This window comes from Leucopleurus acutus, assembly GCF_964270905.1.
Source record: "Leucopleurus acutus genome assembly, chromosome: 15".
NCBI classification, from domain to species: domain Eukaryota; kingdom Metazoa; phylum Chordata; class Mammalia; order Artiodactyla; family Delphinidae; genus Leucopleurus; species Leucopleurus acutus.
Window position 1 is genome coordinate 74,238,504 of NC_139157.1, and position 27,227 is coordinate 74,265,730.

At 37.5% G+C, this 27,227-nt stretch overlaps 1 protein-coding gene across 1 annotated transcript in view; it reads right to left on the reverse strand.

The window, feature by feature from the left end:
• The window catches only part of BCKDHB (branched chain keto acid dehydrogenase E1 subunit beta), a 295,612-nt gene that overhangs the window by 4,945 nt on the left and 263,440 nt on the right, over positions 1-27,227 (reverse strand). The gene's annotated exons all lie outside the window — the stretch shown is intronic.

The window sequence follows — 27,227 nt, forward strand, 5'->3', positions numbered from 1 at the left end:
CTCAGCTATATGTATACATAAATCCCCTCTTTTGTGGATTTTCTTCCCATTTAAGTCATAGCAGAACACTGAGTAGAGTTCCCTGTGCTGTGCAGTAGGTTCTCATTCGTTGTCTATTTAGACATAGTATCCGTAGCGTATATACATCAGAAACATTTTCAAAGTCTATTTGTTTCTTAAGTTTTAAAACCACACATAAACCTGGACATAAGCAGCACACATCATTTCCCGATTAAATGGGGTTATAACTGTGTTTGTTATATTAGAGGATGAGCTCCTCCAACAAAGAGAACCCAACATACAGTGGCTTACAGAATGTAGAAATTTCTTTCTCATGTAACAGAACTGTAATGAGCAGTTCTGATGGACAAGACAGATCTGCTAGGTGTAGTCATTCAAGACCCAGGTTCTTGCCACCTTATTGTTCCTCCATCTTCTAGAACACAAAAGAAGCTAGATACCTACCATATCCAGAAAGAGTCTAGAGGAGGCTTGTTCAATGTTTTAATTTCCAGACCCAGACACATCGCTTCTGCTCACATTCTGTTGACAAGAACTTGGTCATCTAACTTCAGGGGGACTGGGAAATGCAGTCCAGCTAAGAGGCGTGGACTCAATCACAATTCCATTTTCATGACAGAAGGGGAGAACAGATTTGGTCAAATTATCAGTCTTGCCACACTTACTAAACTTCCAGATATCATAATAGTGATTCAAGTAACTAAACTAAATTAAGGAGAAAGGATTTCCTAAAGTCAAATCCAGGAGAAGACAGAATTGCTATATTCAAAAGACAATGTTTTTACATACGTGTGCTGTAAATTACACACAAACTTTGATATAAACAGAGCACATCATTTCAAATTACATAGAAATTTTCTCCCAATGATTTTTTGTTTAAGTATTTACTACTATGTGGTCCATCCTACGCCTTCTAAAGGAACTGGTCATTTCTCCTTATCTGCAGAAATGACCTCTAAATATTGCAATGACTTAGAATGAAATCCCAGGACGCCCCACTTGTCACACTTCTTTCTTCAATTTGTGACACTTTCTTCTCATGACTGTTCAATTCTGTGCCATTTTTCAAAAACAAATTTGTAATAACTTAACATTTTGAAAGTATACACAAATAAGCCTAAAAAGAATTTAGTGTCTAGAAGAAAAGTCACCAAATGTATGCTCTATATTCAGTGAGATATCAATTCCAAAGCTGTGCTGGGATAGAAGAGAATAGAGGAAGCCGTAAACCCTTCTAGTTGGACTCAAGCCTGCGCTGCAATACAGGCCTAACTCCAGTCTTGTTGGCACATTGAACACATTTCACTAAAGGCATACAAAAGGTCCTTTATTGTTTTCGGGAAGATGATAAGACCAGCTGAAGAGTTTAATGCCTTCTTTGGCAGTGAGAGATGGAGTCAGGGAACTTTGGCAACTCAAAGGGAGCAATAAAATTACCATGTGAAAAGGGCACGTTGGAAATGTAGTAATGACGGCAATGTAAGAAGCATAAATGCGATCAAGATTTACTGCTGGAGATGTTACCAGAGCTTCTGATGTGCTGTCACTCTCTACTGAGCCTGGCAGCTCGCTTTTAGAGGAGCAGGGAGTCACAAATAAGTACCAATCAAGGTAACTCCAGGACTGCAGCCTGCTGTATTCTGACCTCATAAACAAGGTATTCTGTAGAATGTATGCACGAGTCAAGGACCGTCTAAAAGGTGATACAAAAGTCTCAGTTCTCAACATAGAACAGAGGAGTAGGTAGTTTACCATTAACTTTACCAGATGGCTTCTTTAAGCACGGTCATAAATAATAAGTGAATGTTATGTAAAAAGAATCAAGGAGAATGAATGGACAACTACTTCAGCCTGTCCATTTTACAAGACTTCTAATGTTTTAAAGAAACTTGGCACGTTTTTTCTGGAGAAGCTTACACCTCCATTCTCTGCCCCTTATAGATTACTCTGATTAATCTCTTTCATGCTCATGAACATCTCACATGCCCATGTTTGTTACCTGAAGATATATTGTACTCCTGTGTTTAGCTTGGTACATTTTCCTTTCCAAAAATGTCTCTGGGACTTCCCTTCATTAGGAATCATTCTCTTTTCAGTTCAGTGTCACTCACCTGTGACAAAGACTCATGAGCTGCTTAATGGGAAGCACAATATAGCAGGAAAAATATGCCCAGGCCAACTGCCTGCTCGAGAGCCTGGCTTTCATTTTCTCAGCATCTCAACCCAATCTTTCTCTAGGAAGCCGATGATGGGGTTGAGAGTGAATTATTTGTCTGATGGCTTTCTAATAGGGAGATGGTTCTGAGAGTCAGGATGGAGATGGCCGATCTTCTGCACATGTGTGCGCCAAGTCAAATTACAGTCCAGAGGGCCAGTGGTGAAAGACAACACATTAACCTGCACTGACACCTGTTCATCTGACACACCCTTTCCTGAACTCAAAAGGTCTGTTTCTTTTGAAATATTTATGTCACTGAAAGTAAAGGTCATTCCATTCTGGCGTTTCACTTTACATGATGATGAAAACTGACACTTAAAACAATGAAATCAGTTTCCAAGGCAGAGGGTAAACACACAAAGATGCATCCTTTCTGCCACAAGAGAAGTAAAGGAAATGTACATATCAGGTCCTGAAAGGGAAATCTTCAATCGATTTTAAATGGGATTTTTATTCAAATATCCAAATGACCGTTTCTCTGGAGCCTCTTCAATTAGTCCATAGTAACCAAATTGAACATATTGCCTTATTCTATTATGCTGTGTCCTCTTGACTGTCAAATTCTGGAGAATTCAAAACAAGTGTGCAAGCGAAACTGAGAGAGGTTAGTATCACAAGAGCATTTGTTGCTTATTAAGATCCTCTGTGTGCTGACTCTGAGACATGTTAATGATTAAATTAATAAAAATAATATTTTTACCTGACACTTTAGATTTAATTTTAGTAATTTAAAAGAAAAACATAATCAAGCATAAAGTGAATTTGCATTTTGAAATAAAGTTAGTAACTTGGACTTGGGTTTCTTTTCTGTTTTCTCAATGCTTTTTGCAATATTCATGCACCTGTGGTCTCATGTCTTTTCCCATCAATCCACTGAAACTGCTGTCAACGTGTGTGTTAATGACTTCTTTGTTATTAAATCCAGGTGACATTTCTCAGTCCTTAACCTACTTTACCTCTTACTCATACATCTAAACAATGTTTACCAAATATCTACCAAGTGTCAGGCACTGCATTAAATGTCAGGCATAAATGTTGAAGCAGAGTTTATTGTGGAATGGAGGAGTTGGATATTAATGAGTTACAGAAGTAATTATTCAATTGTTGACTCATAAAGAATAAATATAGCATGCACTAAGAGAATATAGTTGGGAAATATAATTTAGTCAGAGATGTCAGCAAAATTTCCCAGAGGAAATGACTTCTAAGCTGAAATTTAAAACTTATTTACTCAAAAATACCTATGTACAGGGCTTCCCTGGTGGCGCAGTGGTTGGGAGTCCGCCTGCCGATGCAGGGGACACGGGTTCGTGCCCCCGTCCGGGAAGATCCCACATGCTGCAGAGCGGCTGGGCCCGTGAGCCATGGCCGCTGAGCCTGCGCGTCCGGAGCCTGTTCTCCGCAACGGGAGAGGTCACAACAGTGAGAGGCCCGTACCGCAAAAAAAAAAAAAAAAAACCTATGTACAACTATGTAACTTATCTTCCATTCAGTCGGTCAACAACATCAACTAACTAATATGTTCACAGATACCACATAATACTGCTCAATAGTTCTTAGCTGGGCTCACTTAAACTGATAAACTGAGGCTAGAATATAGTACAGTGCCTGATAATAATAGACTAGTGGGTAGGCTGGGGCTGACTGGTTTACAATAACTTAACTAGCATAGCTAGGATAACCAATGCATCTTTCCACTTCATCATTCTTTGGCATGCCAGCTCAGACCTAATCACTTGGCAGGCACAAGGTTTTAAGACAGAGAGAGGAAACCTGCAAAGTCTCCTCAGGTCGAGGCTCAGAAGTCACACACATCAATTCCACCACAGTATACAGACCCAAGCAAGTCACAGGCCAGCCCAGATTTAATGAGTAAAGGAAATCGATAGGAGAAGCTGCAGGGTCATAATGCAAGATCAGAAAGAAAACTTGGAATAATTTGTGGCCACTTTTGCAATCTACCACAATGAGGTAGGTGTTATTTCTCCCTATTTTATAGATGATGAACTAAAGCTGGAATATAGCACAATGCCTAGTACAAAGTAATATTCACTAAAAATTATAAAAATAAAAGAATACAGTCATGAATAAATTGAATAATTAAATTAATTCATACTTAAATAGAGCTATGGCTGAGGCCTGGATTGTCTGTTTCCATGGCCTGATTCTTTCTTGTTACTCTATACTGGCTCCTGAATATAAAAAATCCAATGAGATATAACAGTGGAGGAATGACATGACTGTCTCCAGCTGGAGACTCCCATTGCTAGCCGTGAGACAGCTACATAGGAAGCAGTGGTTTTAAAACATTGGATAATAAACCTCACAGAACTATGATCCCTGAGAGAAGGGAAACACATGAGAAAAACTCTACAAGTGCTCCAACTTACAGCCTAGAAGTTTCCAGGTTGAAGTACAGAGTGGGGAAATCCAAACAGAACCTGACAGTCTTCCTAAATTTGAGATTAGTGGTCAAGAAGCTCAAGGTAGCTAGAATTTGTAGAAAAGAGTACTGGAGAGGATAAAGCTGCACAGAGACAGAGCTCCAAAGAGCTATGGAAAAATACCATTGAGTCTATGACTGAGCACAGCTCTGGAATGCAAAAGAAGAAACTACCCAAAGCCAGGGAAAGAACCACTGAAGAGCAGAAGGTGAACAAGTTGTAGAGCTCAAATAGGGCTGGGAATAGCTCATGTTCCCCCCAGCCAGAGTAGAGAGATTTTATAATATACAGGAAAATGAGTAGAATGGCCAGAAGGGTATTGCCTTAGTAGCGGGGCTAAGTTAGCTTGAGACAAAAGGCTTCTCTGGATTCAGGAAAGCCTCAGAAGGATCAAGCTAGTTCCAAATAACTTAACTGTACATCAGAACAAAATCAACACTCTTTAAAGAAATTAAAAAACAAAACAAAATAAGATGTAACAATGATATTCAACATCCAGTGAAAAATTACCAGCATGTAAGAATCAGGAAAATATTTGCCCCATAATCAAGAGAAAAATCAATCAACAGAAACAGATCCATATATGACAGAAGTAATGAAACTACAAAGACTTTAGAACAGCTATTATGAATATTATAAATGCTTCATAAATTCAAGGGTTAGAAAAACACATTAAAATGATGAAGAGAAAAATGGAAGATATAAAAAAGACCCAAACAGAAGTTCATGAGATGAAAATAACAATATGTGAAATTGAAAAAATTATATTGTATGTGATTAACAATAGATTATACAAAAGATCAGTGAATCCAAAACATAGGAATATAAACGATTCAAAAGGAAGCAAGAGAGGTAAAAAGACTAAAAAAGACACTTCCCCCACCAAAAAAAAAGAAAAAATAGAGCATTAGTGACCTGTGAAACAATAACAAGTGGTCTAGAGTATGTACAATTGGAATCACAGATATGGGAATGTAGGGGGAAGGGAGAAAATATTTAAAGAAATAATGGTGTGATGGATTGGGAGATTGGGATTGACATATATACACTAATATGTATAAAATGGATAACTAGTAAAGAAATAATGGCTGACGTTTTTCCAAATTTGATAAAACCAATTAACCCAGATATCCAAGAAGTTTAACAAATCCAAAGCAAAAGAAAGAAAAAGAAATTCACACAACTGCACATCATACAAAATTACTGAAAACCAGTGATAAAGGAAAAAAAATCTTAAAATCAGCCATGTTGGAGAAAATATATTTTTCCAAACAAAGATATGATTATAGCAGAATTTTTGTCAAGAAGTACAGAAGCCAGAACACAATGGTATAACATCTTTTAAGAACTTAATAATTCTATAAAGAGCAAAAACATCTGGCAAAAATGAACACATAAAAAAAGGTTGTTTTTCAGATGAAAAGGAAAGAAAGAAAGAAAGAAAGAAAGAAAGCTGAGAAAATTCATTGCCATCAAACATGCACGAAAACCAATATTAAAGGAAGTGCTTGGGCAGAGGAAAATGGTAACAGGTGGAAACTAAAATCTACAGAAAAGAATAAAGAATGCTGAAAATGGCAAACATACGGGTAAATGTAAAATCCTTTTAAAAATTGTTTTTCTCATTTATAAATATCTTTAAAAGATAATTATTCAAAGCAAAAATAATAATGTATGTGGGGATTTAGAGCATGTAGAAGCATCGATCACTGCAACAGTAAAAAGGTCAGGAAGAAGAAAATGAAAGTATACTACAGTAAGATTCTTACACTGTATGTAGTGGTGTAACATTATTATTTGCAAGTAGACTATGATAAGTTAAAGGTGTGTACTCTAAACCTTAAAGCAACTGCTGAGAAAAATAAAAGCCAATAAAGAAGATAAAATGAATCATAAAAGTACTTAATTTAAATGAAGGCAGAAAATAGGAATAAAGTATCAAGGAATAGATAGGACAAATAGAAAATAAAAAATAAGAAAAAAACCTATGCAAATGGCTAAATGTTCCATTTAAAAGTCAGAGATCATCAAACTGAACTTAAAAGAACTACCCAATTTTATTCTGTCTACAAGAAAGCCACTTAAAATTTGAAGACACAAATAAGTTAAAAATAAAAGAATGGAATAAAATATACTATGCAAATACTAAGCATAATAAAGTTGGAATGGATATATTAATTTCAGATGAAGCAGATTTTTAGAATAAGAAATGTTAACAGGAGTAAAAGGGGACACTTCATAATTAACGTGGGATCAATTCATCTAAAGGATGTAATAATTCTAAATGTTTGTACACCTAATATGTATACAAATACATTTTGAACTTTAAAATACATGAACCAAATATTGATAAAATTGAAAAGAGAAATAGACAATCCTAAATTACAGCTGAAAGGTTTCAAAAACTTTCTTGCAATAACATAGAGCAATTAGACAAAAAAATCAATAGGATATAGAAAACATGAACAACACTATCAACTAACTTGACCTAACTGATACTTATAGAATATTCTCCCCAACAACAGTAGAATACATATTTTTTTTTCTTCCAAATGCACACAAAACATTTACAAAATAGAGTATATTCTGGGACATAAAAAAGACTCAATAAATTTTTATAAAGTAGAATTCTTATAAAGTATGTTTTGTGACCACAATCTTGTGGTCAAGAAACTAGAAATTAAACTAGAAATTAAACTAGAAATTAAAAATAGAAAGATGTTTGAAAAATCCCCCAAAGATTTGGAAAAATTTTAAAACATGCTTCTAAATAACCCAGGAGTCAAAGAAGATATCTCATGGAATATTTTCAAACATTTTTAACTTAATGAAAATTAAAATACAACATACTGAATGGTAGAGAGCAGCTAAAGTAATGCTTAGAGGAAAATGTATAGTATTACATGATTTATATAGAAAAGACATTCTCAAATCAGTGATCTAAATTTTCATTTTAATAAGCGAATTAAACCCAAATTAAACAGAAGGAAACAAGTAATAAAGGTAAAATAAGAGGATAACAGTAAAACAATGAAGAAAATAAATGAAGCTAAACTCTAGCTTCTAGAAATGATTGTGCCCAGCCAAGGAGGCAAAATGGATTCAACAGATTATAGGATGCAGTATCAAATCACCTCATACAAACACTATTATTAATTACAAAGAAATCCTCAGTCCCTGACAGACACATTCTTACTGTTTTTCCTTGTTACTGTTCTAGAAAACATTTTTCTTCCTGTTTCCAGAAAATCTAGCACAGATATAAGTAGTCCATCTTTACCTTGCCTGGTTGCAAAGTAGGATGATTATGCATGTGGGAGCTGAATTCATAATACAACTCTGCTAAAGTATAACCCAGGAGGAAAATACCAGCCTGTTCCAGACCCGTGTCAGCAGTAAGTCTTTGCCAGGAAGGTCCGAAATGAAACAGAAAAGTAGGTTCTTGTTTCTTACATACAAAGTTGAAGGAAACATTCCCATCAGCCTCTAAACAGGAAAAGAAATCCTATTGCTTTGAAAACAACAATATTATATTTGTCTCATTTGATTTTTCAAACCAAGAGAAAGAGGTTTCAACTCACAACACTGTCTTACCCTTTTCCACCTATAACAAACAGTACTGTTGAAACCAAGCAGGACCCTGCGGGGCCCTCCTGGGGTACAAAATCCTTTCTGTGTCTCCTGCTTCTTGTTTGTAGGGAAAAGGCTTTAGCCTCCTAGACCTTCCCTCCAAAGGGCAGATTCAAACAGTTACTAATTAGGGGACTGAGGGAATGCAGAAACAAAGGAAAAGTAGTCAAGAAACAATAGTGCAGCCATAAAGCAGAGTCCTAGCTCCTCCTCATGGGATATACATAACAATCTGATGCACATCTCTGAGTTCTTCTGTAAGAAGTAAGACCCCCACCCAGGTGGAGGTTGGTAACTTCAGGCCGAGCACAAGTACGTGGATCCCAGACTGGCTGGAACAAGAAGCCTGAAGACTAAGACTCCTGGCAGCCACCTTGTTACCTCCCCACCAACCAATCAGAAGGAAGTCACACACCCTGCAATGCTCACCCCAAATTTTGCCTTTAAAAACTCTTCCCTGAAAACCACAGGGGAATTCAAATCTTTTGAGCAAGAGCTGCCCATTCTCTTTGCTTGGCCCTTGCAATAAACCTTTCTCTGCTCCAAACTCCATCATTTTGGTTTGCTGGGGCACATGAACTTGGGTTCAATAATACTGCAGACATCAAGAAAAGAAAAATTCACTGGAACGTGAATTAATCAGATGCTAGTTTTAAGACCCTTGCAGAAGATCATGTTAAAGTGATCAGGTTTCTTAGGTTTCATTGTCATCACCTGCTGTGCTAACTAAGTGTCCAAAACTGTCATGCCTTCTTGGGAATAAAATAACCTATCCCTACACATGCTATTTTAAGTCCTTCCATTTCATCCTGCTTTTGAAATGACTTTATTTTCGGACACCCCAGATGTAATCCCTTCGCTGACCACAAAGTGGTTTGTTCTGAAAAATGCTGTAAAGAGCAAACTCTTTGAATCCATATTTCCTCAGTTGACATGACCAAGCTGTTACAATTTCTCAGTGACATGTGGCACTTGCATCTGTAACAAGTCATAACCAGAGGAAACTCTGGCAGCATAGTGGTTGCACAATTTAGATTCAACCACTGGAGGAGTTAAGTATTTTGGTCTTGAATTCCAGTATGGCTTAAGGAATGTTAGCAGTCTTTTTCCAAAGTTGTGGTGCACATACAACCCAGTCAATTCCCTTACACAAGGCTTAGTCACTATCCCCTGTATATTTTGTGTGTGGCAAATTAATATAAACTCATCTTTGTTTGGCTTCTTCCAAACTGTAATTCATTAAATTCTCTACCGGTGAGTTGTTCCACTTCTTTAGTCTGGGAAAAGTCTTTTCCAGATAGTCATCTGTAATGCTGGCCATTCCTCTTCTTTGCATAAGTACAATTTAACTAGTCATAAAACACCCCAGGGGGTCCATCCAAGTTCCCTTGGAAGCTTCAAAGCCAGGAAGACACAAGGACAAGTTTTTCTTGAATTCCTTTCCACTCCCCACTCCAGAGCCCATGGCTCTCCATGCTGGAGACGCAACCATGATATCAACTCCTGAGTTCCCAGATATACCTGTTCCTAAAAATCCTAATTGCTTCCAATAGCCCAAGACCTTTACTGACTTAACTAGAAATAAGGACAGCCATACTTCTTCCAACTCAAGGTACTTCCCTGTCTCAAGAAGGAGACTGATGGAAGTAGCAATAAAGTTTCTAGAACAAACCTTTTATACCAGCAATCAGGAAAAAAGAAATGCTCAATACTTAAAATATGGTATTCTGGTAAATACGACCAAGAATTATAGCTTGTAGTTCTCTGTTTCTCACTTACTTGTTGGTCTTATGTAAATCTCCCCATCTCTCGGGGCCTCTCATCTCTAATATCTTTCTAGATTTCAAAGTCTATGATTCTAATGATATAAAAATTCAAGGGGTATAGTAAGGAGATCATTTAATTATTTTTATTTATTTTATTTTTTTAAATGTGGTAAAAACTACATAACACAAAATTTGCCAGTTGAGTCGTTTCAAGTGCACATTTCAATGGTATGAACTACATCTACATTGTGCAATCATCACCATCAGCCATCTCCAGAACATTTTTCATCTTCCAAAACTAAAATTTTGCACTCATTAAATAACAACTACATTTCTCCTTGCCTTCAGCCCCTTGCAAACACAATTGTACTTTCTGTCTCCATGATTTTGATTACTCTATGTATCTCATATATGCAAAATAACATGGTATTTGTCCTTTTTCTGACTGGTTTATTTTACTAGGATAATATCCTCAAGGTTCATCCATGTTGTAGCATGTATTATTAAAGCTGAATAATATTTTATTTTATATAAACACCACTTATCTGTTAACGGAAACTTAGGTTGCGAGAAAATTGATTTTTTAAATTATCTACTATAGTGTTAATTTCCTTCCAGATCATGTTCTTAGCTACATGTCAAAATCACCTAAGGGTTTTTAAAAATACAGGTTACTGGGCTTAACCCTAGATTTACTAAATCAGAATTTCCATAGCAGAGGCCTAGAAATCTGTATTTTAAGAAAACTGAAGGCCTATGTTCTTATCAAAAAGTAATTGTGCATCTGTCCCCTCCTAAAAAAAAAACTGTTTGTGGGATGATCCGAGTACCAGTCTCTATACCACATACAATATAGAACTGCTAAGTTGTAGTTACAACTTAAACATGAAACAAGTCAAGAAAAAACGCATGTGTGTGGAGGGAGTAGACGAGTCCTTAGTTCTTCTGCCCGGAGGTAAAGCATTGGAGCTGGACCAGAAACAAGAAAACCCTGGCAGTAATGCATGCTGGGAGACTGTGATTTTCACTGTACTTTTTTGGTTCACAGATTTAAGGACCAAATCATGGAAGTAGTATAGAATTGCACCTTGATGCATCAAGCAGCTCTATATGGATGCTAATCAGATACTGAAAACCTTCCAATAGGTAAAGATCCTAGAAAGAGATTCCTCCATAAAAATAAGTGTAAAGTTAGCAGAGCCGTGTAAAAATCACAGAGACTGTCTGCTGACAATCTCCATTTGGCAAAAATCATTACATTTAAAGAATGAATAAAGAGACAAAAATTAACATGGAATTTATAGACAAGACAACACGAGGGAAAGAGAACAGCACATTAAGACTCAGATGATAGAAAATTAGGGAAAGCTGGTCATTCTCAAAGGGATGTCAAAGATATGACTTTTACAAAAGAGGGAAAAAAGAAAAAAGAAAACTCATGCATAATGAAAAAACAGGCTATGAATATGAGTTAAGATGATACTGCTATGACAAATGAAGCCCCACATTTCAGTGGAATAAGAAATAAAACTTTATTGCTCTGGTATGTGAAATCCAAAACAGATGTTCCTGATTAGCAGACAGCTCTCCTCCAATTGGCAATTCAGGGAACTAGGCTCTTTCTACCATGTGGCTTCACCATCTTCAACACATGGCTTTTAAGATTGCCGTGGAATGGGAAATAGCATGGGAGACCACACATGGGAGATTTTTATGGGCCAGGTGTGGAAGTGATTTGTATCTGTTCTTCATATACTCCATTGGTAAATTATGCTCACATAACTTCAAGAGGGGCTGAGAAATTGTTGTCTAGTGGGTGCGCAGGAGAAAGGAGAAGCAGATTACGTGAACAGCTAGTCAGTCTCTAGCACCCTGACTACAAAATGTCTACAGAATGAAATGCACATACAACAACCTGGGGAGAATAGAGGGCTGGGGGAGATGAAGTCAAAATAAAAGGGCAATAACAAATGAAAGCCAATGCAGGAAGCAAAGAGGAAAACTGAAATGGCAGGATATGGAACAGACTTATGAAGCCTTCCCAGAACACAGAAGAAGGAGAAAAAGATCTGAAAATAGTAAAAGAAAATGATAGACATGGAAAGCAGAGAGGTGAGAACAGAGATTTTAATTTCAGCCTTGGAGATGCTCTAAAACAAGAAACCAGAACAAAGAACAGAGAGGAAGTAACAAAGATGTAACTGAAGAAAAAGTTTTAAAACAGGAGACCCAAATATGCAGACATGAATAGCCAACCATGGTTCAGGTAAATGTATTGAAAGAGATCCATGCAAAATGCGCAGTGGAAGAATTTCAGAATTAGAAAGATAAGGAAAAAGAAATCCAACAAGCATACATGCAAGCAAATAAACCAACAAGAGATTATAAACAAAGCAACAAAATCAGATTGGCAAACATTTTCCTCTGCTACTTGAGATGCCAGGAGACAATGTTGCAACATCTTTTGATTCTGGTGGAAGGAGTTTTGATGGGAAAAAAAAAAGAATTTTATATGAAGAGACAATGTATCACTCACTACTGAGACAGCAGAATAAAAGTCCTCAGAAAAGCTAGAATTAAGAAATATTCGACTCAAGTAATCCTTTACAAAGAAAGGAAAGGAAACACAGAACAAAAACAATTTTTTTTTGCTGAATAGCATACTCTAAATGACAGCCAATCAAATTAAATGCCTCAAGAATGGGAGTCTTGTATGTAAAAACTAGTATTGAAAGTAAACATTAAAACACATGAAACAGGAAAAATCAGAATGGTTCAAGATTGCAGAGTAGAAGGACATGTGCTCATTCCCTCTTGTGAGAGCACCAGAATCACAACTAATTGCTCAACAATCATTGACAGGAAGACACTACAAATCACCAAAAAAGATACCCCACACCCAAAGACAAAGGAGTAGCCACAATGAGATGGTAGGAGGGGCGCAATCACAATAAAATCAATCCCACAACCGCTTGTTGGGTGACTCCCAAACTGGAGAACAATTATACCACAGAAGTCCACCCACTGGAGTGAAGGTTCTGAGCCCCATGTCAGGCTTCTCAACCTGGTGGTCTGGCAACAGGAGTAGGAATTCCCAGAGAATCAGACTTTGAAGTCTAGCAGATTTGATTGCAGGATTTGACAAGACTGGGGGAGACAGAGACTCCACTCTTGGCAACAGGAGTAGGAATTCCCAGAGAATCAGACTTTGAAGTCTAGCAGATTTGATTGCAGGATTTGACAAGACTGGGGGAAACAGAGACTCCACTCTTGGAGACTCCACTGGGGGAAACAAAGTAATATGTGCATCAGGACCCAGGGGAAGGAGCAGTGACCCCATAGGAGACTGAATAAGATGTACCTACTAGTGTTAGAAGGTCTCCTGCAGAAGCGGGGGGGTGACTGTGGCTCACTGCGGGGACAAGGACACTGGCAGCAGAAGTTCTAGGAAGCACTCCTTGGCGTGAGCCCTCCCAGAGTCCACCATTAACCCCACCAAAGAGCTTGTAGGCTCCAGTGCTGGGTCGTGCCTCAGGCCAAACAACCAGCAGGAAGGGAACTCAACCCCACCTATCAGCAGACGAGTGAATTAAACTTTTACTGAGCTCTGCCCACCAGGGCAACACCCAGCTCTACCCACCACCAGTCCTTCCTATCAGGAAGCTTGCACAAGCCTCTTAGATAGCTTCATTCACCAGAGCACAGGCAGCAGAAGCAAGAAGAACTACAATCCTGCAGCCTGTGGAACAAAAACCACACTCACAGAAAGACAGACAAGATGAAAAGGCAGAGGGCTAAGTACCAGATGAAGGAACAAGACAAAACCCCAGAAAAACAACTAAATGAAGTGGAGATAAGCAACCTTCCAGAAAAAGAATTCAGAATAATGAGAGTGAAGATGATCCAGGATCTCGGAAAAAGAATGGAGGCAAAGATCAAGAAGATGCAAGAAATGTTTAACAAAGACCTAGAAGAATTAAAGAAAAAATAACTAGAAGAGTTAAAGAACAAACAAACAGAGATGAACAATACAATAACTGAAATGAAAACTACACTAGAAGGAATCAATAGCAGAATAACTGAGGCAGAAGAATGGATAAGTGACCTGGAAGACAGAATGGTAGAAATCACTGTCGCAGGACAGAATAAAGAAAAAAGAATGAAAAGAAATGAAGACAGCCTAAGAGACCTCTGGGACAACATTAAATGCACCTATATTCACATTGTAGGGGTCCCATAAGGAGAAGACAGAGAGAAAGGACCCGAAAAAATGATTGAAGAGGTAATAGTCGAAAACTTCCCTAACATGGGAAAGGAAGTATCCACCCAAGTCCAGGAAGCACAGAGAGTCCCATACAGGATAGACCCAAGGAGAAACACACCGAGACACATAGTAATCAAATTGAGAAAAATTATTAAAAGCAACAAGGGAAAAATGACAACATATAAGAGAACTCCCATAAGGTTAACAGCGGATTTCTCAGCAGAAACTCTACAAGTCAGAAGGGAGTGGCACAATATATTTAAAGTGATGAAAGGGAAGAAACTATGACCAAGATTACTCTACCTGGCAAGGATCTTATTCAGATTTGATGGAGAAACTAAAAGCTTTACAGACAAGCAAAAGTGAACAGAATTCAGCATCACCAAACCAGCTCTACAAACCAGCTCTTCTCTAAGGGGGAAACACAAGGGAAGAAAAGGACCTACAAAAACAAACCCAAAACAATTAAGAAAATGGTAATAGGAACATACATATCGATGATTACCTTAAATGTGAATGGATTAAATGCTCCAACCAAAAGAAACAGGCTCACTGAATGGATACAAAAACAAGACCCACATATATGCTGTCTACAAGAGACCCACTTCAGACCTAGGGACACATACAAACTGAAAGTGAGGGGATAGAGAAAGATATTACAAGCAAATGGAAATCAAAAGAAACCTGGGGGCTTCCCTGGTGGCACAGTGGTTGAGAGTCCGCCTGCTGATGCAGGGGACATGGGTTCGTGTCCCGGTCCAGGAGGATCCCACATGCCGTGGAGCGGCTGGTCCTGTGAACCATGGCTGCTGGGCCTGCGTGTCTGGAGCCTGTGCTCTGCAACGGAAGAGGCCACAGCAGTGAGGGGCCCGTGCACCGCAAAAAAAATAAAGAAAAGAAACCTGGAGTAGTGATACTCATATCAGATAAAATAGATTTTAAAATAAAGAATGTTACAAGAGACAAGGAAGGACACTACATAATGATCAAGGGATCAATCCAAGAAGAAGATATAACAATTATAAATATATATGCACCAAACATAGGAGCACCTCAGTACATAAGGTAAATGCTAACAGCTCTAAAAGAGGAAATTGACAGTAACACAATAATAGTGGGGACTTTAACACCTCACTTACACCAATGGACAGATCATCCAAACAGAAAATTAATAATGAAACGCAAGCTTTAAATGACACAATACACCAGATAGATTTAATTGGTATTTACAGGACATTCCATCTAAAAACAGCAGATTACACTTTCTTCTCAAGTGCACATGGAACATTCTCCTGGCTAGATCACATCTTGTGTCACAAATCAAGCCTCAGTAAATTTAACAAAATTGAAATCATATCAAGCATCTTTTCCAACCATGACGCTATGAGATTAGAAATCAATTACAGGGGAAAAAACGTAAAGAAACACAAACACATGTAGGCTAAACAATACGTTACTAAATAACCAAGAGATGACTGAAGAAATCAAAAAGGAAATAAAAAAGTACCTAGAGACAAATGACAACAAAAACATGATGATCCCAAACCTGCGGGATGCAGCAAAAGCAGTTCTAAGAGGGAAGTTTATAGCAATACAATCCTACCTCAAGAAACAAGAAAAATCTCAAACAATTAACCTTACATCTAAAGGAACTAAAGAAAGAAGAACAAACAAAACCCACAGTTAGTAGAAGGAAAGAAATCATAAAGATCACAGCAGAAATAAATGAAATAGAAACAAAGAAAACAATAGCAAAGCTCAATAAAACTAAAAGTGGTTCTTTGAGAAGATAAACAAAATTGATAAACCTTTAGCCAGACTCATCAAGAAAAAGAGGGAGAGGACTCAAATCAATAAATTTAGAAATGAAAAAGGAGAAGTTGCAACAGACACCGCAGAAATACAAAGCATCCTAAGAGACTACTACAAGCAACTCTATGCCAATAAAATGGACAACCTGGAAGAAACGGACAAATGCTTATAAGAGTATAACCTTCCAAGACTGAACCAGGAAGAAATAGAAAATATGAACAGATCAATCACAAGTAATAAATGGAAACTGTGATTAAAGATCTTCCAACAAACCAAAGTCCAGGACCAGATGGTTTCTCAGGTGAATTCTATCAAACATTTAGAGAAGAGCTAACATCCATCCTTCTCGAACTCTTCCCAAAAATTGCAGAGGAAGGAACACTCCCAAACTCATTCTACAAGGCCACCATCACCTTAATACCAAAACCCAACAAAGGTACTACAAAATAAAGAAAATTACAGACCAATATCACTGATGAATATAGATGCAAAAATCCTCAACAAAATACCAGTAAACAGAATCCAACAATGCATTAAAAGGATCATACACCATGATCAAGTGGGATTTATCCCAGGGATGCAAGTATTTTTCAATATATGCAAATCAATCAACGTGATACACCATATAAACAAACTGAAGAATAAAAACCATATGATCATCTCAGTAGATGCAGAAAAAGCTTTTGACAAAATTCAACACCCATTTATGATAAAAACTCTGTATAAATTGGGCATAGAGGGAACCTACCTCAACATAATAAAGGTCATAAATGACAAACCCACAGCAAACATCATTCTCAATGGTAAAAAACTAAAAGCATTTCCTCTGAGATCAGAAACAAGACAAGGATGTCCATTCTCACCACTGTTATTCAACATAGTTCTGGAAGTCCTAGCCACGGCAATCAGAGAAGAAAAAGAAATAAAAGGAATACAAATTGGACAAAAAGAAGTAACTGTCACTGTTTGCAGATGACATGATACTATACGTAAATAATTCTAAAGATGCCACCAGAAAACTACTAGAGCTAATCAATGAATTTGGTAAAGTTCCAGGATACAAAATTAATGCACAGAAATGTCTTTCATTTGTATACACTAACAATGAAAGATCGGAAAGAGAAATTAAGGAAGCAATCCCGTTCACCACTACAACAAAAAGAATAAAATACCTAGGAATAAACCTATCTAAGGAGACAAAAGACCTGTATGCAGAAAACTATAAGACACTGATGAAAGGAATTAAAGATGACACAAACAGATGGAGAGATATACAATGTTCTTGGATTGGAAGAATCAATATTGTGAAAATGACTATACTACCCAAAGCAATCTACAGATTCATTGCAATCCCTATCAAATTACCAATGGCATTTTTTTACAGAACTAGAAAAAGAAAATCTTAAAATTTGTATGGAGACACAAAAGACCCCGAATAGCCAAGGAAATCTTGAGGGAAAAAAAAAGGAGCTGGAGGAATCAGGCTCCCTGACTTCAGACTATACTACAAAGCTACAGTAATCAAGACGCTATGGTACTGGCACAAAAACAGAGATATAGATCAATGGAACAGGATAGAAAGCCCAAAGATAAACCCACGCACCTATGGTCAACTAATCTATGACAAAGGAGGCAAGGATATACAATGGAGAAAAGACAGTCTCTTCATAAGTGGTGCTGGGAAAACTGGGCAGCTACATGTAAAAGAATGAAATTAGCACACTTCCTAACACCATACACAAAAATAAACTCAAAATGGATTAAAGACCTAAATGTGAGACCGGACACCATGAAAGTCTTAGAGGAAAACATATGAAGAACCCTCTTTGGCATAAATCACAGCAAGATCTTTTTTGACCCACCTCCTAGAGTAATGGAAATAAAAACAAAAATAAACAAATGGGACCTAATGAAACTTAAAAGCTTCTGCACAGCAAAGGAAACTATAAATTTGCTGAAAATTCTCAATAACAATGAAAACAAGACTGAAAGACATTGAGAATCTGGGAGAAATTAGCACTAGCTAAAAGATGGTAGAGCTGTAGTTCCTGACACACACTCTACCTTGGCTTCATGGAACAACATTCCAAAGAAGGAGCTTCCTGCCTCTGCCTCTAGCTATCCATGTACTCAGAGTGGGATGAATTGGGAGATTGGGATTGACATATATACACTAATATGTATAAAATAGATAAGTAATAAGAACCTGCTCTACAAAAAATAATAAATAAAAATCAAAAAAATAAGCATGAAAAATCAAAAAATAAAATTTAAAAAAAAACCATGAAACAGGGCTTCCCTGGTGGCGCAGTGGTTGAGAGTCCGCCTGCCGATGCAGGGGACACAGGTTCGTGCCCCGGTCCGGGAAGATCCCACATGCTGCGGAGCGGCTGGGCCCGTAAGCCATGGCCACTGAGCCTGCACGTCCGGAGCCTGTGCTCCGCAACGGGAGAGGCCACAACAGTGAGAGGCCCGCTTACCACACACACACAAAAACCAAACAAAACCATGAAACATAGCTCAGAATTTTTAAAATGTTTTCTTATAAAGTTGAATGCAAATGTCCAAAATAATTAAAGGAAATATATAATATAAAACAATGTAGTTACACTAATCTAGCTTATATTACCAGAAACCAGGAAGTGATTATAGGGATGAGAGGGGGGTTGGGGAAAGAGTGAAAATATGCACTAATCTTTAAAATGCACTTTTCAGTCTTGATGTTAGAAAGAATATTAGGGAACTTTGGGTTAAAAGGAGGCTTTTAAAGTTTAAAGTTAATGACAAGTGTAATTTCAAATAGGATACGAATTCTGGCTTAGAGAGAATCTGGGTGACAATCCCCAATCATCCTCTTTCAATTTCTAACTAAATAGCTGTTGAAAACAAAATTTGATGAAAATTCTCAATAACAATGAAAACAAAGACTGAGAGACAATTAGAATCTGGGAGGAATTAGCACTAGGTAAAAGACAGTTGGTGGAGCTATACTTTCTGACACACACTCTACCTTGGCTTCATGGAACAAAATTCCGAAGAATGAGCTTCCTCCCTCTACCACCATCCATCCATTTACTCAGAGTCCCAGGACCTATAACCACCAGGACACTGCAGATACCCCTCTCTACCCACTGAGAGATGCTCTCTAAAGCAAAGTAACCTCTGTCTAATTCCAGATACTGCAAACTCCTGAAAAACAATCAGCCACAAAGTAAAAGACAATTTCTGGGTGCGGTGCATTTTCTGAGACAAGTAGTCCTGATAGACACAGTACTTGGGTAGGAAAGGATGGAGACACAGTGCACGCCTATAATATAATTTTTCAGACACTGCTATCAGTTTAAATGAACAATAAGCTAATGGTGGGGGCAGAAGGAAGAAAGGAAAAAAAAACAAAAAGAAAACCCACCTAGAACAGAGCAGAGATATACTCCATAGAGGCAAGCAATATAGAAACAGGGACATATTCACGAATTGTGGAGATGAACCTGCCGTAAAGCTAGAGATCTGAACAATGATGAGAAGAGTGAGATGACTGTGTAACCCACCTGGTTCCACCAAGTTATAAAATATGGAAGGAGGGAAACTAAGAAGAAAGTGACAACAAAGAGCCTATAAAAAAAGTATTGCAGAAGGAAAAGGATAAAGACATCATGGTTGGGACTTCAAGGTAGACTGAAAACATAGTTACCTCTGCTTTCTCTTGATATCCCAGTCAAAATATTTAAAGGAATTTGAAACACGCACACACACACACAAACACACACACACACACACACACGGCATTAACTTAAATTCAAGAGAACAAAGGGAAAAAAGATAAGAGTAGACGAGAAATAGGAACAAAAATTTGAAAAGCAGAGAAAAGAGAAGTATCTAAGCCTGCAAGGGTGCTGATGGTGAGGAACAGGTAAATATACAAGCCAGTTGGCGCCACAGGAACCCAGAAAGTCTTCAGGCTTTTATAGGTTAGAATTTAGAGCAGAAGTGTTGCTTAAAAGTATATGAAGGAAGCAGATATACCCTGAACTCTGTGAAGCCTGGCAGACACTCACCCCTAACTGGCCAAGGTAAACGCTGTGAACAAGCTGAACCAGAAATTCTGGACTTAGGAATTCTAAGAGCAGAGCTAGAGTTCTGTAACATAAGAACTGAAAGATCAAACCAAGAGGTCCAACATATACAACTGTGACACTCAGGCCCCCTCCCTTCTACTTGGCTCTAAAACATGTCAGTGATTTATGTCAGAGTGTTCTGACTATATTTTCCTCTAAGAGTTTTATAGTGCCTGGCCTTACATTTAGGCCTTTAATCCATTTTGAATTTATTTTTGTGTATGGTGTTAGGAAGTGGTCTAATTTCATTCTTTTACATGTAGCTGTCCAGTTTTCCCAGCACCACTTATTGAAGAGGCTGCCTTTTCTCCATTGTATATTTTTGCCTCCTTTGTCAAAGATAAGGTGACCGCAGGTGCGTGAGTTTGTACAATGGAATATTAGCTACAAAAAGGAATTAAACTGAGTTATTTGTAGTGATGTGGATGGACCTAGAATCTGTCATGCAGAGTGAAGTAAGTCAGAAAGAGAAAAACAAATACTGTATGCTAACACATATATATGGAATCTAGAAAAATGGGAAAGATGAACTTAGTGGCAGGGCAGGAATAGAAACGCAGACATAGAGAATCGACTTGTGGACACAGGAGGGGAAGGGGAGGCTGGGGCGAACTGAAGGAGTAGCATGGGCATATATACACTACCAAATGTAAAATAGCTAGCTAGTGGGAAGCTGCTGCATAGCACACAGAAATCAACTCGGTGCTTTGTGATGACCTAGAGGGGTGGGATGGGGAGGGTGGGAGGGCGGCTCAAGAGGGAGGGGATATGGGGATATATGTATACATATAGCTGATTCACTTTGTTATACAGCAGAAACTAACCCAACATTGTAACGCAATTATAATCCAATAAAGATATAAAAGAAAAACTTTTTTTTTTAAATGGCAGCCACACTTATGCCCTATAGGCAGGGATTGGAGTCCTCACTGGGGAAACACACCTGCCCAGGAGATAAGACATACAGGTACTGACAGCTGGGGATCCTCCCAGAAAAATGTCTGAATCTCTGTCCACTCAAACTTTAGTGCAGCTGTTACTTGAAAAGCCTCTCTCACACTGCACACAGCTACAATCAGCTTTAAGTGGCCAATCACTGGAGGTTGAGGAGAATCCCAAATATTGAGACTAAGATACACAGACAGAAACAAAGAAACTCAGGGGAGCTAGAGACAACAGAAGTAAATTTTTTGAAAAAATAAAAATTAATATCCTCAAAAAGGTGAGAGAAATATTGACTCCAAAAGGAAAAAAACACAGAAATCTATTTTAAAACGATGTGTTCAGGAAAACACAAAGAAGCTTCTGGATATTAAGGATTTGATAAGATAAATGCAAAATTCAATTAAAATGTCAAAAAAAAAGTTGAGAAAATCTGCCAGGAAGGACCAAAAGGACAAAAGATGGAAAATAGGGGAAACATAAGAATATTAGAGATAAAAACCAGGATGGTCAATATCCAAATAAAGAAAGGACAAGAAAGATTAGAGAAAATATAAAAGAGAAAAATATCAAATTAAAATATAAACTTCTAGACCCAGATAGCATGATCTCCCATATCGAAGGTCTACTTCACACAACTAAATGAATGAACAGACACTTCCCAAGTTACTTGGTTGTGACATTCAAGAACCTCAGAGATGAAGGTCCTAAAAGCCTCCCAAAAGTAACACTAGACTCCACAAATAAATATAGTGAGGATGCCAAATTATAAAAGAAAAATATTTGGAAACTGTAATTCTATATCCTGCCAAAGGAGCAAAAAAGTGTGAGGGTAGAATAACAAAAAAATTTTTTTGACCTGTGAATTCTCAAAATGTTACTTCACTTACAACTTTTCTTAGAAGTTCCTGGAAAATAAGCTCTACTGAAGCAAGGTAAGAAACTAAGAAAGAGGTACACAAGAGTCCAGGAAAGAAAGGGCTCAAAACAGTAAAGTGAATTCTGATGAAGGGGGTGATGATGGTGATGATGGTGAAGTGGAATTTAACATAGCAGGAAAGCAAAGTCTCAAGATGATAGCTGTGCTGCTGGTCCAGAGAGCACACAGTCCCAATCAAAGTAGGAGGGATTCCAGAAAGGACATCTCCAGGAGATAAATAAGACTGATAAATTGAGAGGAGATTAATCTTCAGTGAAAATATTTAAGTATGAATTAATGATAAAAATGAAAATCAATCAAATAATAAGTATTAGGGAGAGCAAAACAATTGTATTTATGTGATATTACATGGCTAATGAGGGATATATACATAGTCATGAAAATGTAAACATTAAATACTGATTGAGAGAAAAATTATGAAAATACTCTTTTGGGATATGCAGGGAGAGGTATATTAGAGAGATAATATTAAGGAGATAATCCTCATATCCCATAGGATGACGATAAAGACGAAACAATAAATTAAAGAGATAGCAATATAAGCATGTTATTTAAACCAAGAAGGTAATTACCAGAAGAAACTAAATGAAAGAGTTCAGAAGTGTTGTCCTTGGACAGCAGAAATTAAATGGTCAGAGTTAAGCCAAAATGAGGCAAAGAATTACTTTCCTTTGCTGTAAACTTCTTTAGGCTATCTGTCATTTTAATGAGAATATTAAATATAATTTAATAAGAAAAAGGATGTAATTGTATGAGAAAATATCTGAATGATACAGAAGAAGAGTGTATCTCTGAAACGATCTAATACAGGATTCAAAAGAACTTTTCAGGAAAATGCTCAGCATCTTCAACTAAGAACAAGATAAAACCTCTATAAACAAGATTAGAAAAATCATAAGTAAAAAAAAAAAAAACAAGATAGAAAAGACAACTTGAAATTAGAAAGGACTGAAACAGAGCCAACAACATGAGAGCTGAATAAAAATCAACACTGGAAACATTATGTAAGGAACATAAGAACTTTGCAGAAAATGGAAACAATATTATGGAGAACAAAGAGCCATCCAAGAAGATGGAGAAACAGGACAATAAGGATGAAAATGATAGAAGGATCATGGAGATTGAGGTCAGAGAAGAGGGCCAATATAAGACACAGTGTTCATAAAGAAAAGCTCAAAATAAATAAAAATAATAACCAGAGCCTGCAATGGGCTGAATGTTTATTTTCCCCCAAAATTCACATGCTGAAACCAAACCCCCAATGGGATGGTATTTGGAGGTGAGGGCCTTTGGGAAGTGATGAGTGATTAGATTTGGGAAAGGGATTAGTGCCCTTATAGAAGAGGTCTGGGAGTACTCTGGACCCTTCCGCTGTGCGAGGTTATAGCAATGCCACAGCTGTCTATGAACAAGAGAGCATACAACCAGAAAGACGTCTTTCCTCACCAGACACTGAATCTGCCAGCACCTTGATCTTGGACTCCCCAGCTTCCAGAACTGTGAGAAATAAATTTATGTTGTTTATAAGCCACTCAGTCTATGGTATTTTGTTACAGCAGCCTGGACAGACTAATACAAAGCCTTTATAGAACAAACTATTCTGAGCTGAAGGAAATAACCTCTGTATGTATGTTAAAAGGCTCACTCTATAGTAGAAAATTATCAATGAAAAGCACACCCTTGAAAAAGTTTTACCAAAAAAAGGAGGAAGGAAAAAGATCCTATAAATAATCAGGAAGAAAATATATGTTCCCTTAAAAAGAATGATGGTCAAGGATAATAGTCAATAAAGCAACGTCCAGAGAATATTAACAGAATAAGGGTGTAACCCCCCAATTTTATACCTTGCCAATTTGTAGCTCATACGTTAGGGCAGAAAAAGACATTCTCTCTCTCTCTCTCTCTTTTTTTTTTTTGATTTAAGTATAGTTGATTTACAATGTTGTGTTAGTTTCTAGCGTATAGCAAAGTGATTCAGTTATACATATGTATACATATTCTTTTTCATATTCTTTTCCATTATGGTTTATTACAGGATATTGAATATAGTTCCGTGTGCTATACAGTAGGACCCTGTTGTTTACCTATTTTATGCATAATAGTTTGCATCTGCTAACCCCAAACTCCTAATTTATCCCTCCTCCACACCCTTTCCCCTTTGGTAACCATAGGTTTGTTTTCTAAAGACATTCTCATTTATTATATCAGTGTTCACCTTATTAGTTTCCTGGGACTTCTGGAACAAATTACCACAATGTTCATGGCTTAAAACACCAGAAATTTATTTTCTCACAGTTCTGAAAGCCAAAAGTTCAAAATCAAGGTGTCAGCTAGGCCACGTGCCCTCGGGAGGCTCAGAGAAAGAACTATTCCTTGCCTCTCCCAGCTTCTGATGGCTGCCAGCCATCCTTGGGGTTCCTTGGCTTATAGCTCCATCAGTCCAATCTCTGCCTCTTTCTTCCTACTGTCTTCTCCTCTTCATGTCTGTCCAAACTCCCTCAGCCTCCCTGTAATAAGGAGACATGTGATTGCATTGGGTTCACCTAGATAATCCAGGATTCCTTCTTCCTCAGCTTCATCACATCTTTTGCCATAAGAGGCAATATTTGATCTTTTGCCATATAAGGTAATGATCACAGGTTCTGGGGATTAGGATGTGGACATATCTTTGGGGCCACCATTCAGCCCACTACACCACCTATGTTAACTTCTTGAAAAAAACATTACTTGTAAATATCTGCCGACTGATTAAGAGAGTAAAATCAAGAGCTCATGAATAAGAAAATTGTGGTATAAAAGTATTGGTAGATAAAATATGACTTTCTAAATAATTGTTCAAAATCTGTCTTCCTATTCAACAAAATACAGAAAAATAATTCTCAAGATAGAATGTCTATTATAAAGAAAAAAATAACAATTGTCTGCACATTAAGCCCACGTTATTTTACATGTTAGGAATTTTGAACCCTATGAATGTGCTCCTATCCAAAAATTATTTTAGGGACTTCCCTAGTGGTACGGTGGTTAAAAATCCACCTGCCAATGCAGAGGACACGGGTTCGAGCCCTGGTCTGGGAAGATCCCACATGCCGCAGAGCAACTAAGCCCGTGGGCCACGACTACTGAGCCTGCGCTCTAGAGCCTGCGAGCCACAGCTACTGAGCCCACATGCCACAACTACTGAAGCCTGCATGCCTAGAGCCTGTGCTCTGCAACAAGAAAAGCCACCACGATGGGAAGCCCACGCAACACAAGGAAGAGGAGCCCCACTCGCCACAAATAGAGAAAGCCCGTGCGTGGCAGCAAGACCCAATGCAGCTGAAAATAACTAACTAACTAAATTTATATAAAAAATTATTTTAAAAGAGATGAATATTTTGGAAAAAGAGCTTAAATTCTCACCTCATACTATAAACACAAATTTTAAGTTAACTGAATATTTAAATGCAAAATTTGAAACTATGGTACCCTTGAAAATTGTTAATGAACTTAATTTTATTATGCACAAGAGCATTTAAACTCTATAGTCATTTGAAGAATGAAGTTTTTATATAATTGGTTACATAAAAAATTGTTTTCTGGGCTTCCCTGGTGGCGCAGTGGTTGAGAGTCCGCCTACCGATGCAGGGGACACGGGTTCGTGCCCCGGTCTGGGAAGATCCCACATGCCGCGGAGCGGCTGGGCCCGTGAGCCATGGCCGCTGGGCCTGCGTGTCCGGAGCCTGTGCTCCGCAACGGGAGAGGCCACAACAGTGAGAGGCCCGCGTACCACCAAAAAAAAAAAAAAAAAAAAAAATTGTTTTCTATGCACTTAAAACCAAATTGTTTGCAAACTGAAAAACAAATAGGAAAATGTTTATAAAAATGATGAAACAGTGCAAATATTCTTATTACATGTCAGGCACTCTTTACCTATGAGAGAAATACCTAACATTGTTTTAGAAGACTTGGTAAAAGACAAGAACAAACAATTCACTAAATTTATGAACAAAATAGTCTAATAATAATTCAATTTTATTAGTAAGAATCCTTTGATTTTTACATTTCACTCATTGACACACTGGTTCTTTCAATTTCTTTTTTGTAAGTAAACAGCCATTTCAAATTGAAGTGGGTTTTGTTCTTATTTTCTATAATTTTCAAGACAGAGAAGACTTCCAGGGCTGTGGCAGAGAGAAGAGAGAACTGAGGAAGATGTAATGCCCTAGAGAGTGGGATGGACATTTGGATAGATGAGAGGTACAGGTCAGGGCAGTAGTTTGCGTGCTTGACTGAAGCATCTGCAGAGATTCTATGCAAACGCAAGGCGTTACTACCTCACTGGTGGCACTTGAAAGTATTTTATGTAGGGATTTTCAGTGAAACGCATGCATAGAGTAGACGTTAGTAATACCAAAAAAATATATTTCAAATCTAATGAAGATAACCCTTGGCTCCTTACAATTAGAATCATAGGCTCTCTAGATGAGAAGGGATTTCAAATGCCATTTATTATCTATTTCAATAACTTGCTTACAACTTTCCTTCCTACACAACTTTATCAGAACCAGAACTGAAAAGCCACAATTTATGTCTTGCTTTTCCAGAACGATGAGTATTATAAATTAATATTATATCTTCAAAATCTTATTAAAGAGATTCGAAGGTTGAAAGGAATAAAAAAGAGGTACTTTTTAGTCTGGAGCCCATGATTGTCAAAAATGCGTCAAGGATGATGGCAAACATTTTCAACATTTGCTTCTTCTTCCTGGAATATGTCATCATTATCATAATAAATCTTTTGACCATTACATAGGCTCTTTACTGCATGGGTTGCAATTTACCACAAGTTAGACTGAATTTAATAAAAACAGAGCAAATAACATGTAGAAAACATATGACATGTTTACCTCATTTAATCAGGTGTTAGGAATTTCCTCAAGCCTCAGAGGATTACACTAAATATGCAAAATATGAAACACCTTTTCCAAGAACATAGCCATTATCAATAAAATAGATGCTATGGGAATTACAGGGCCCACCAGTTTGCAACTCTGGAAAATGAAGAATAAACCATATTGCTGGTGGTTAGAAAT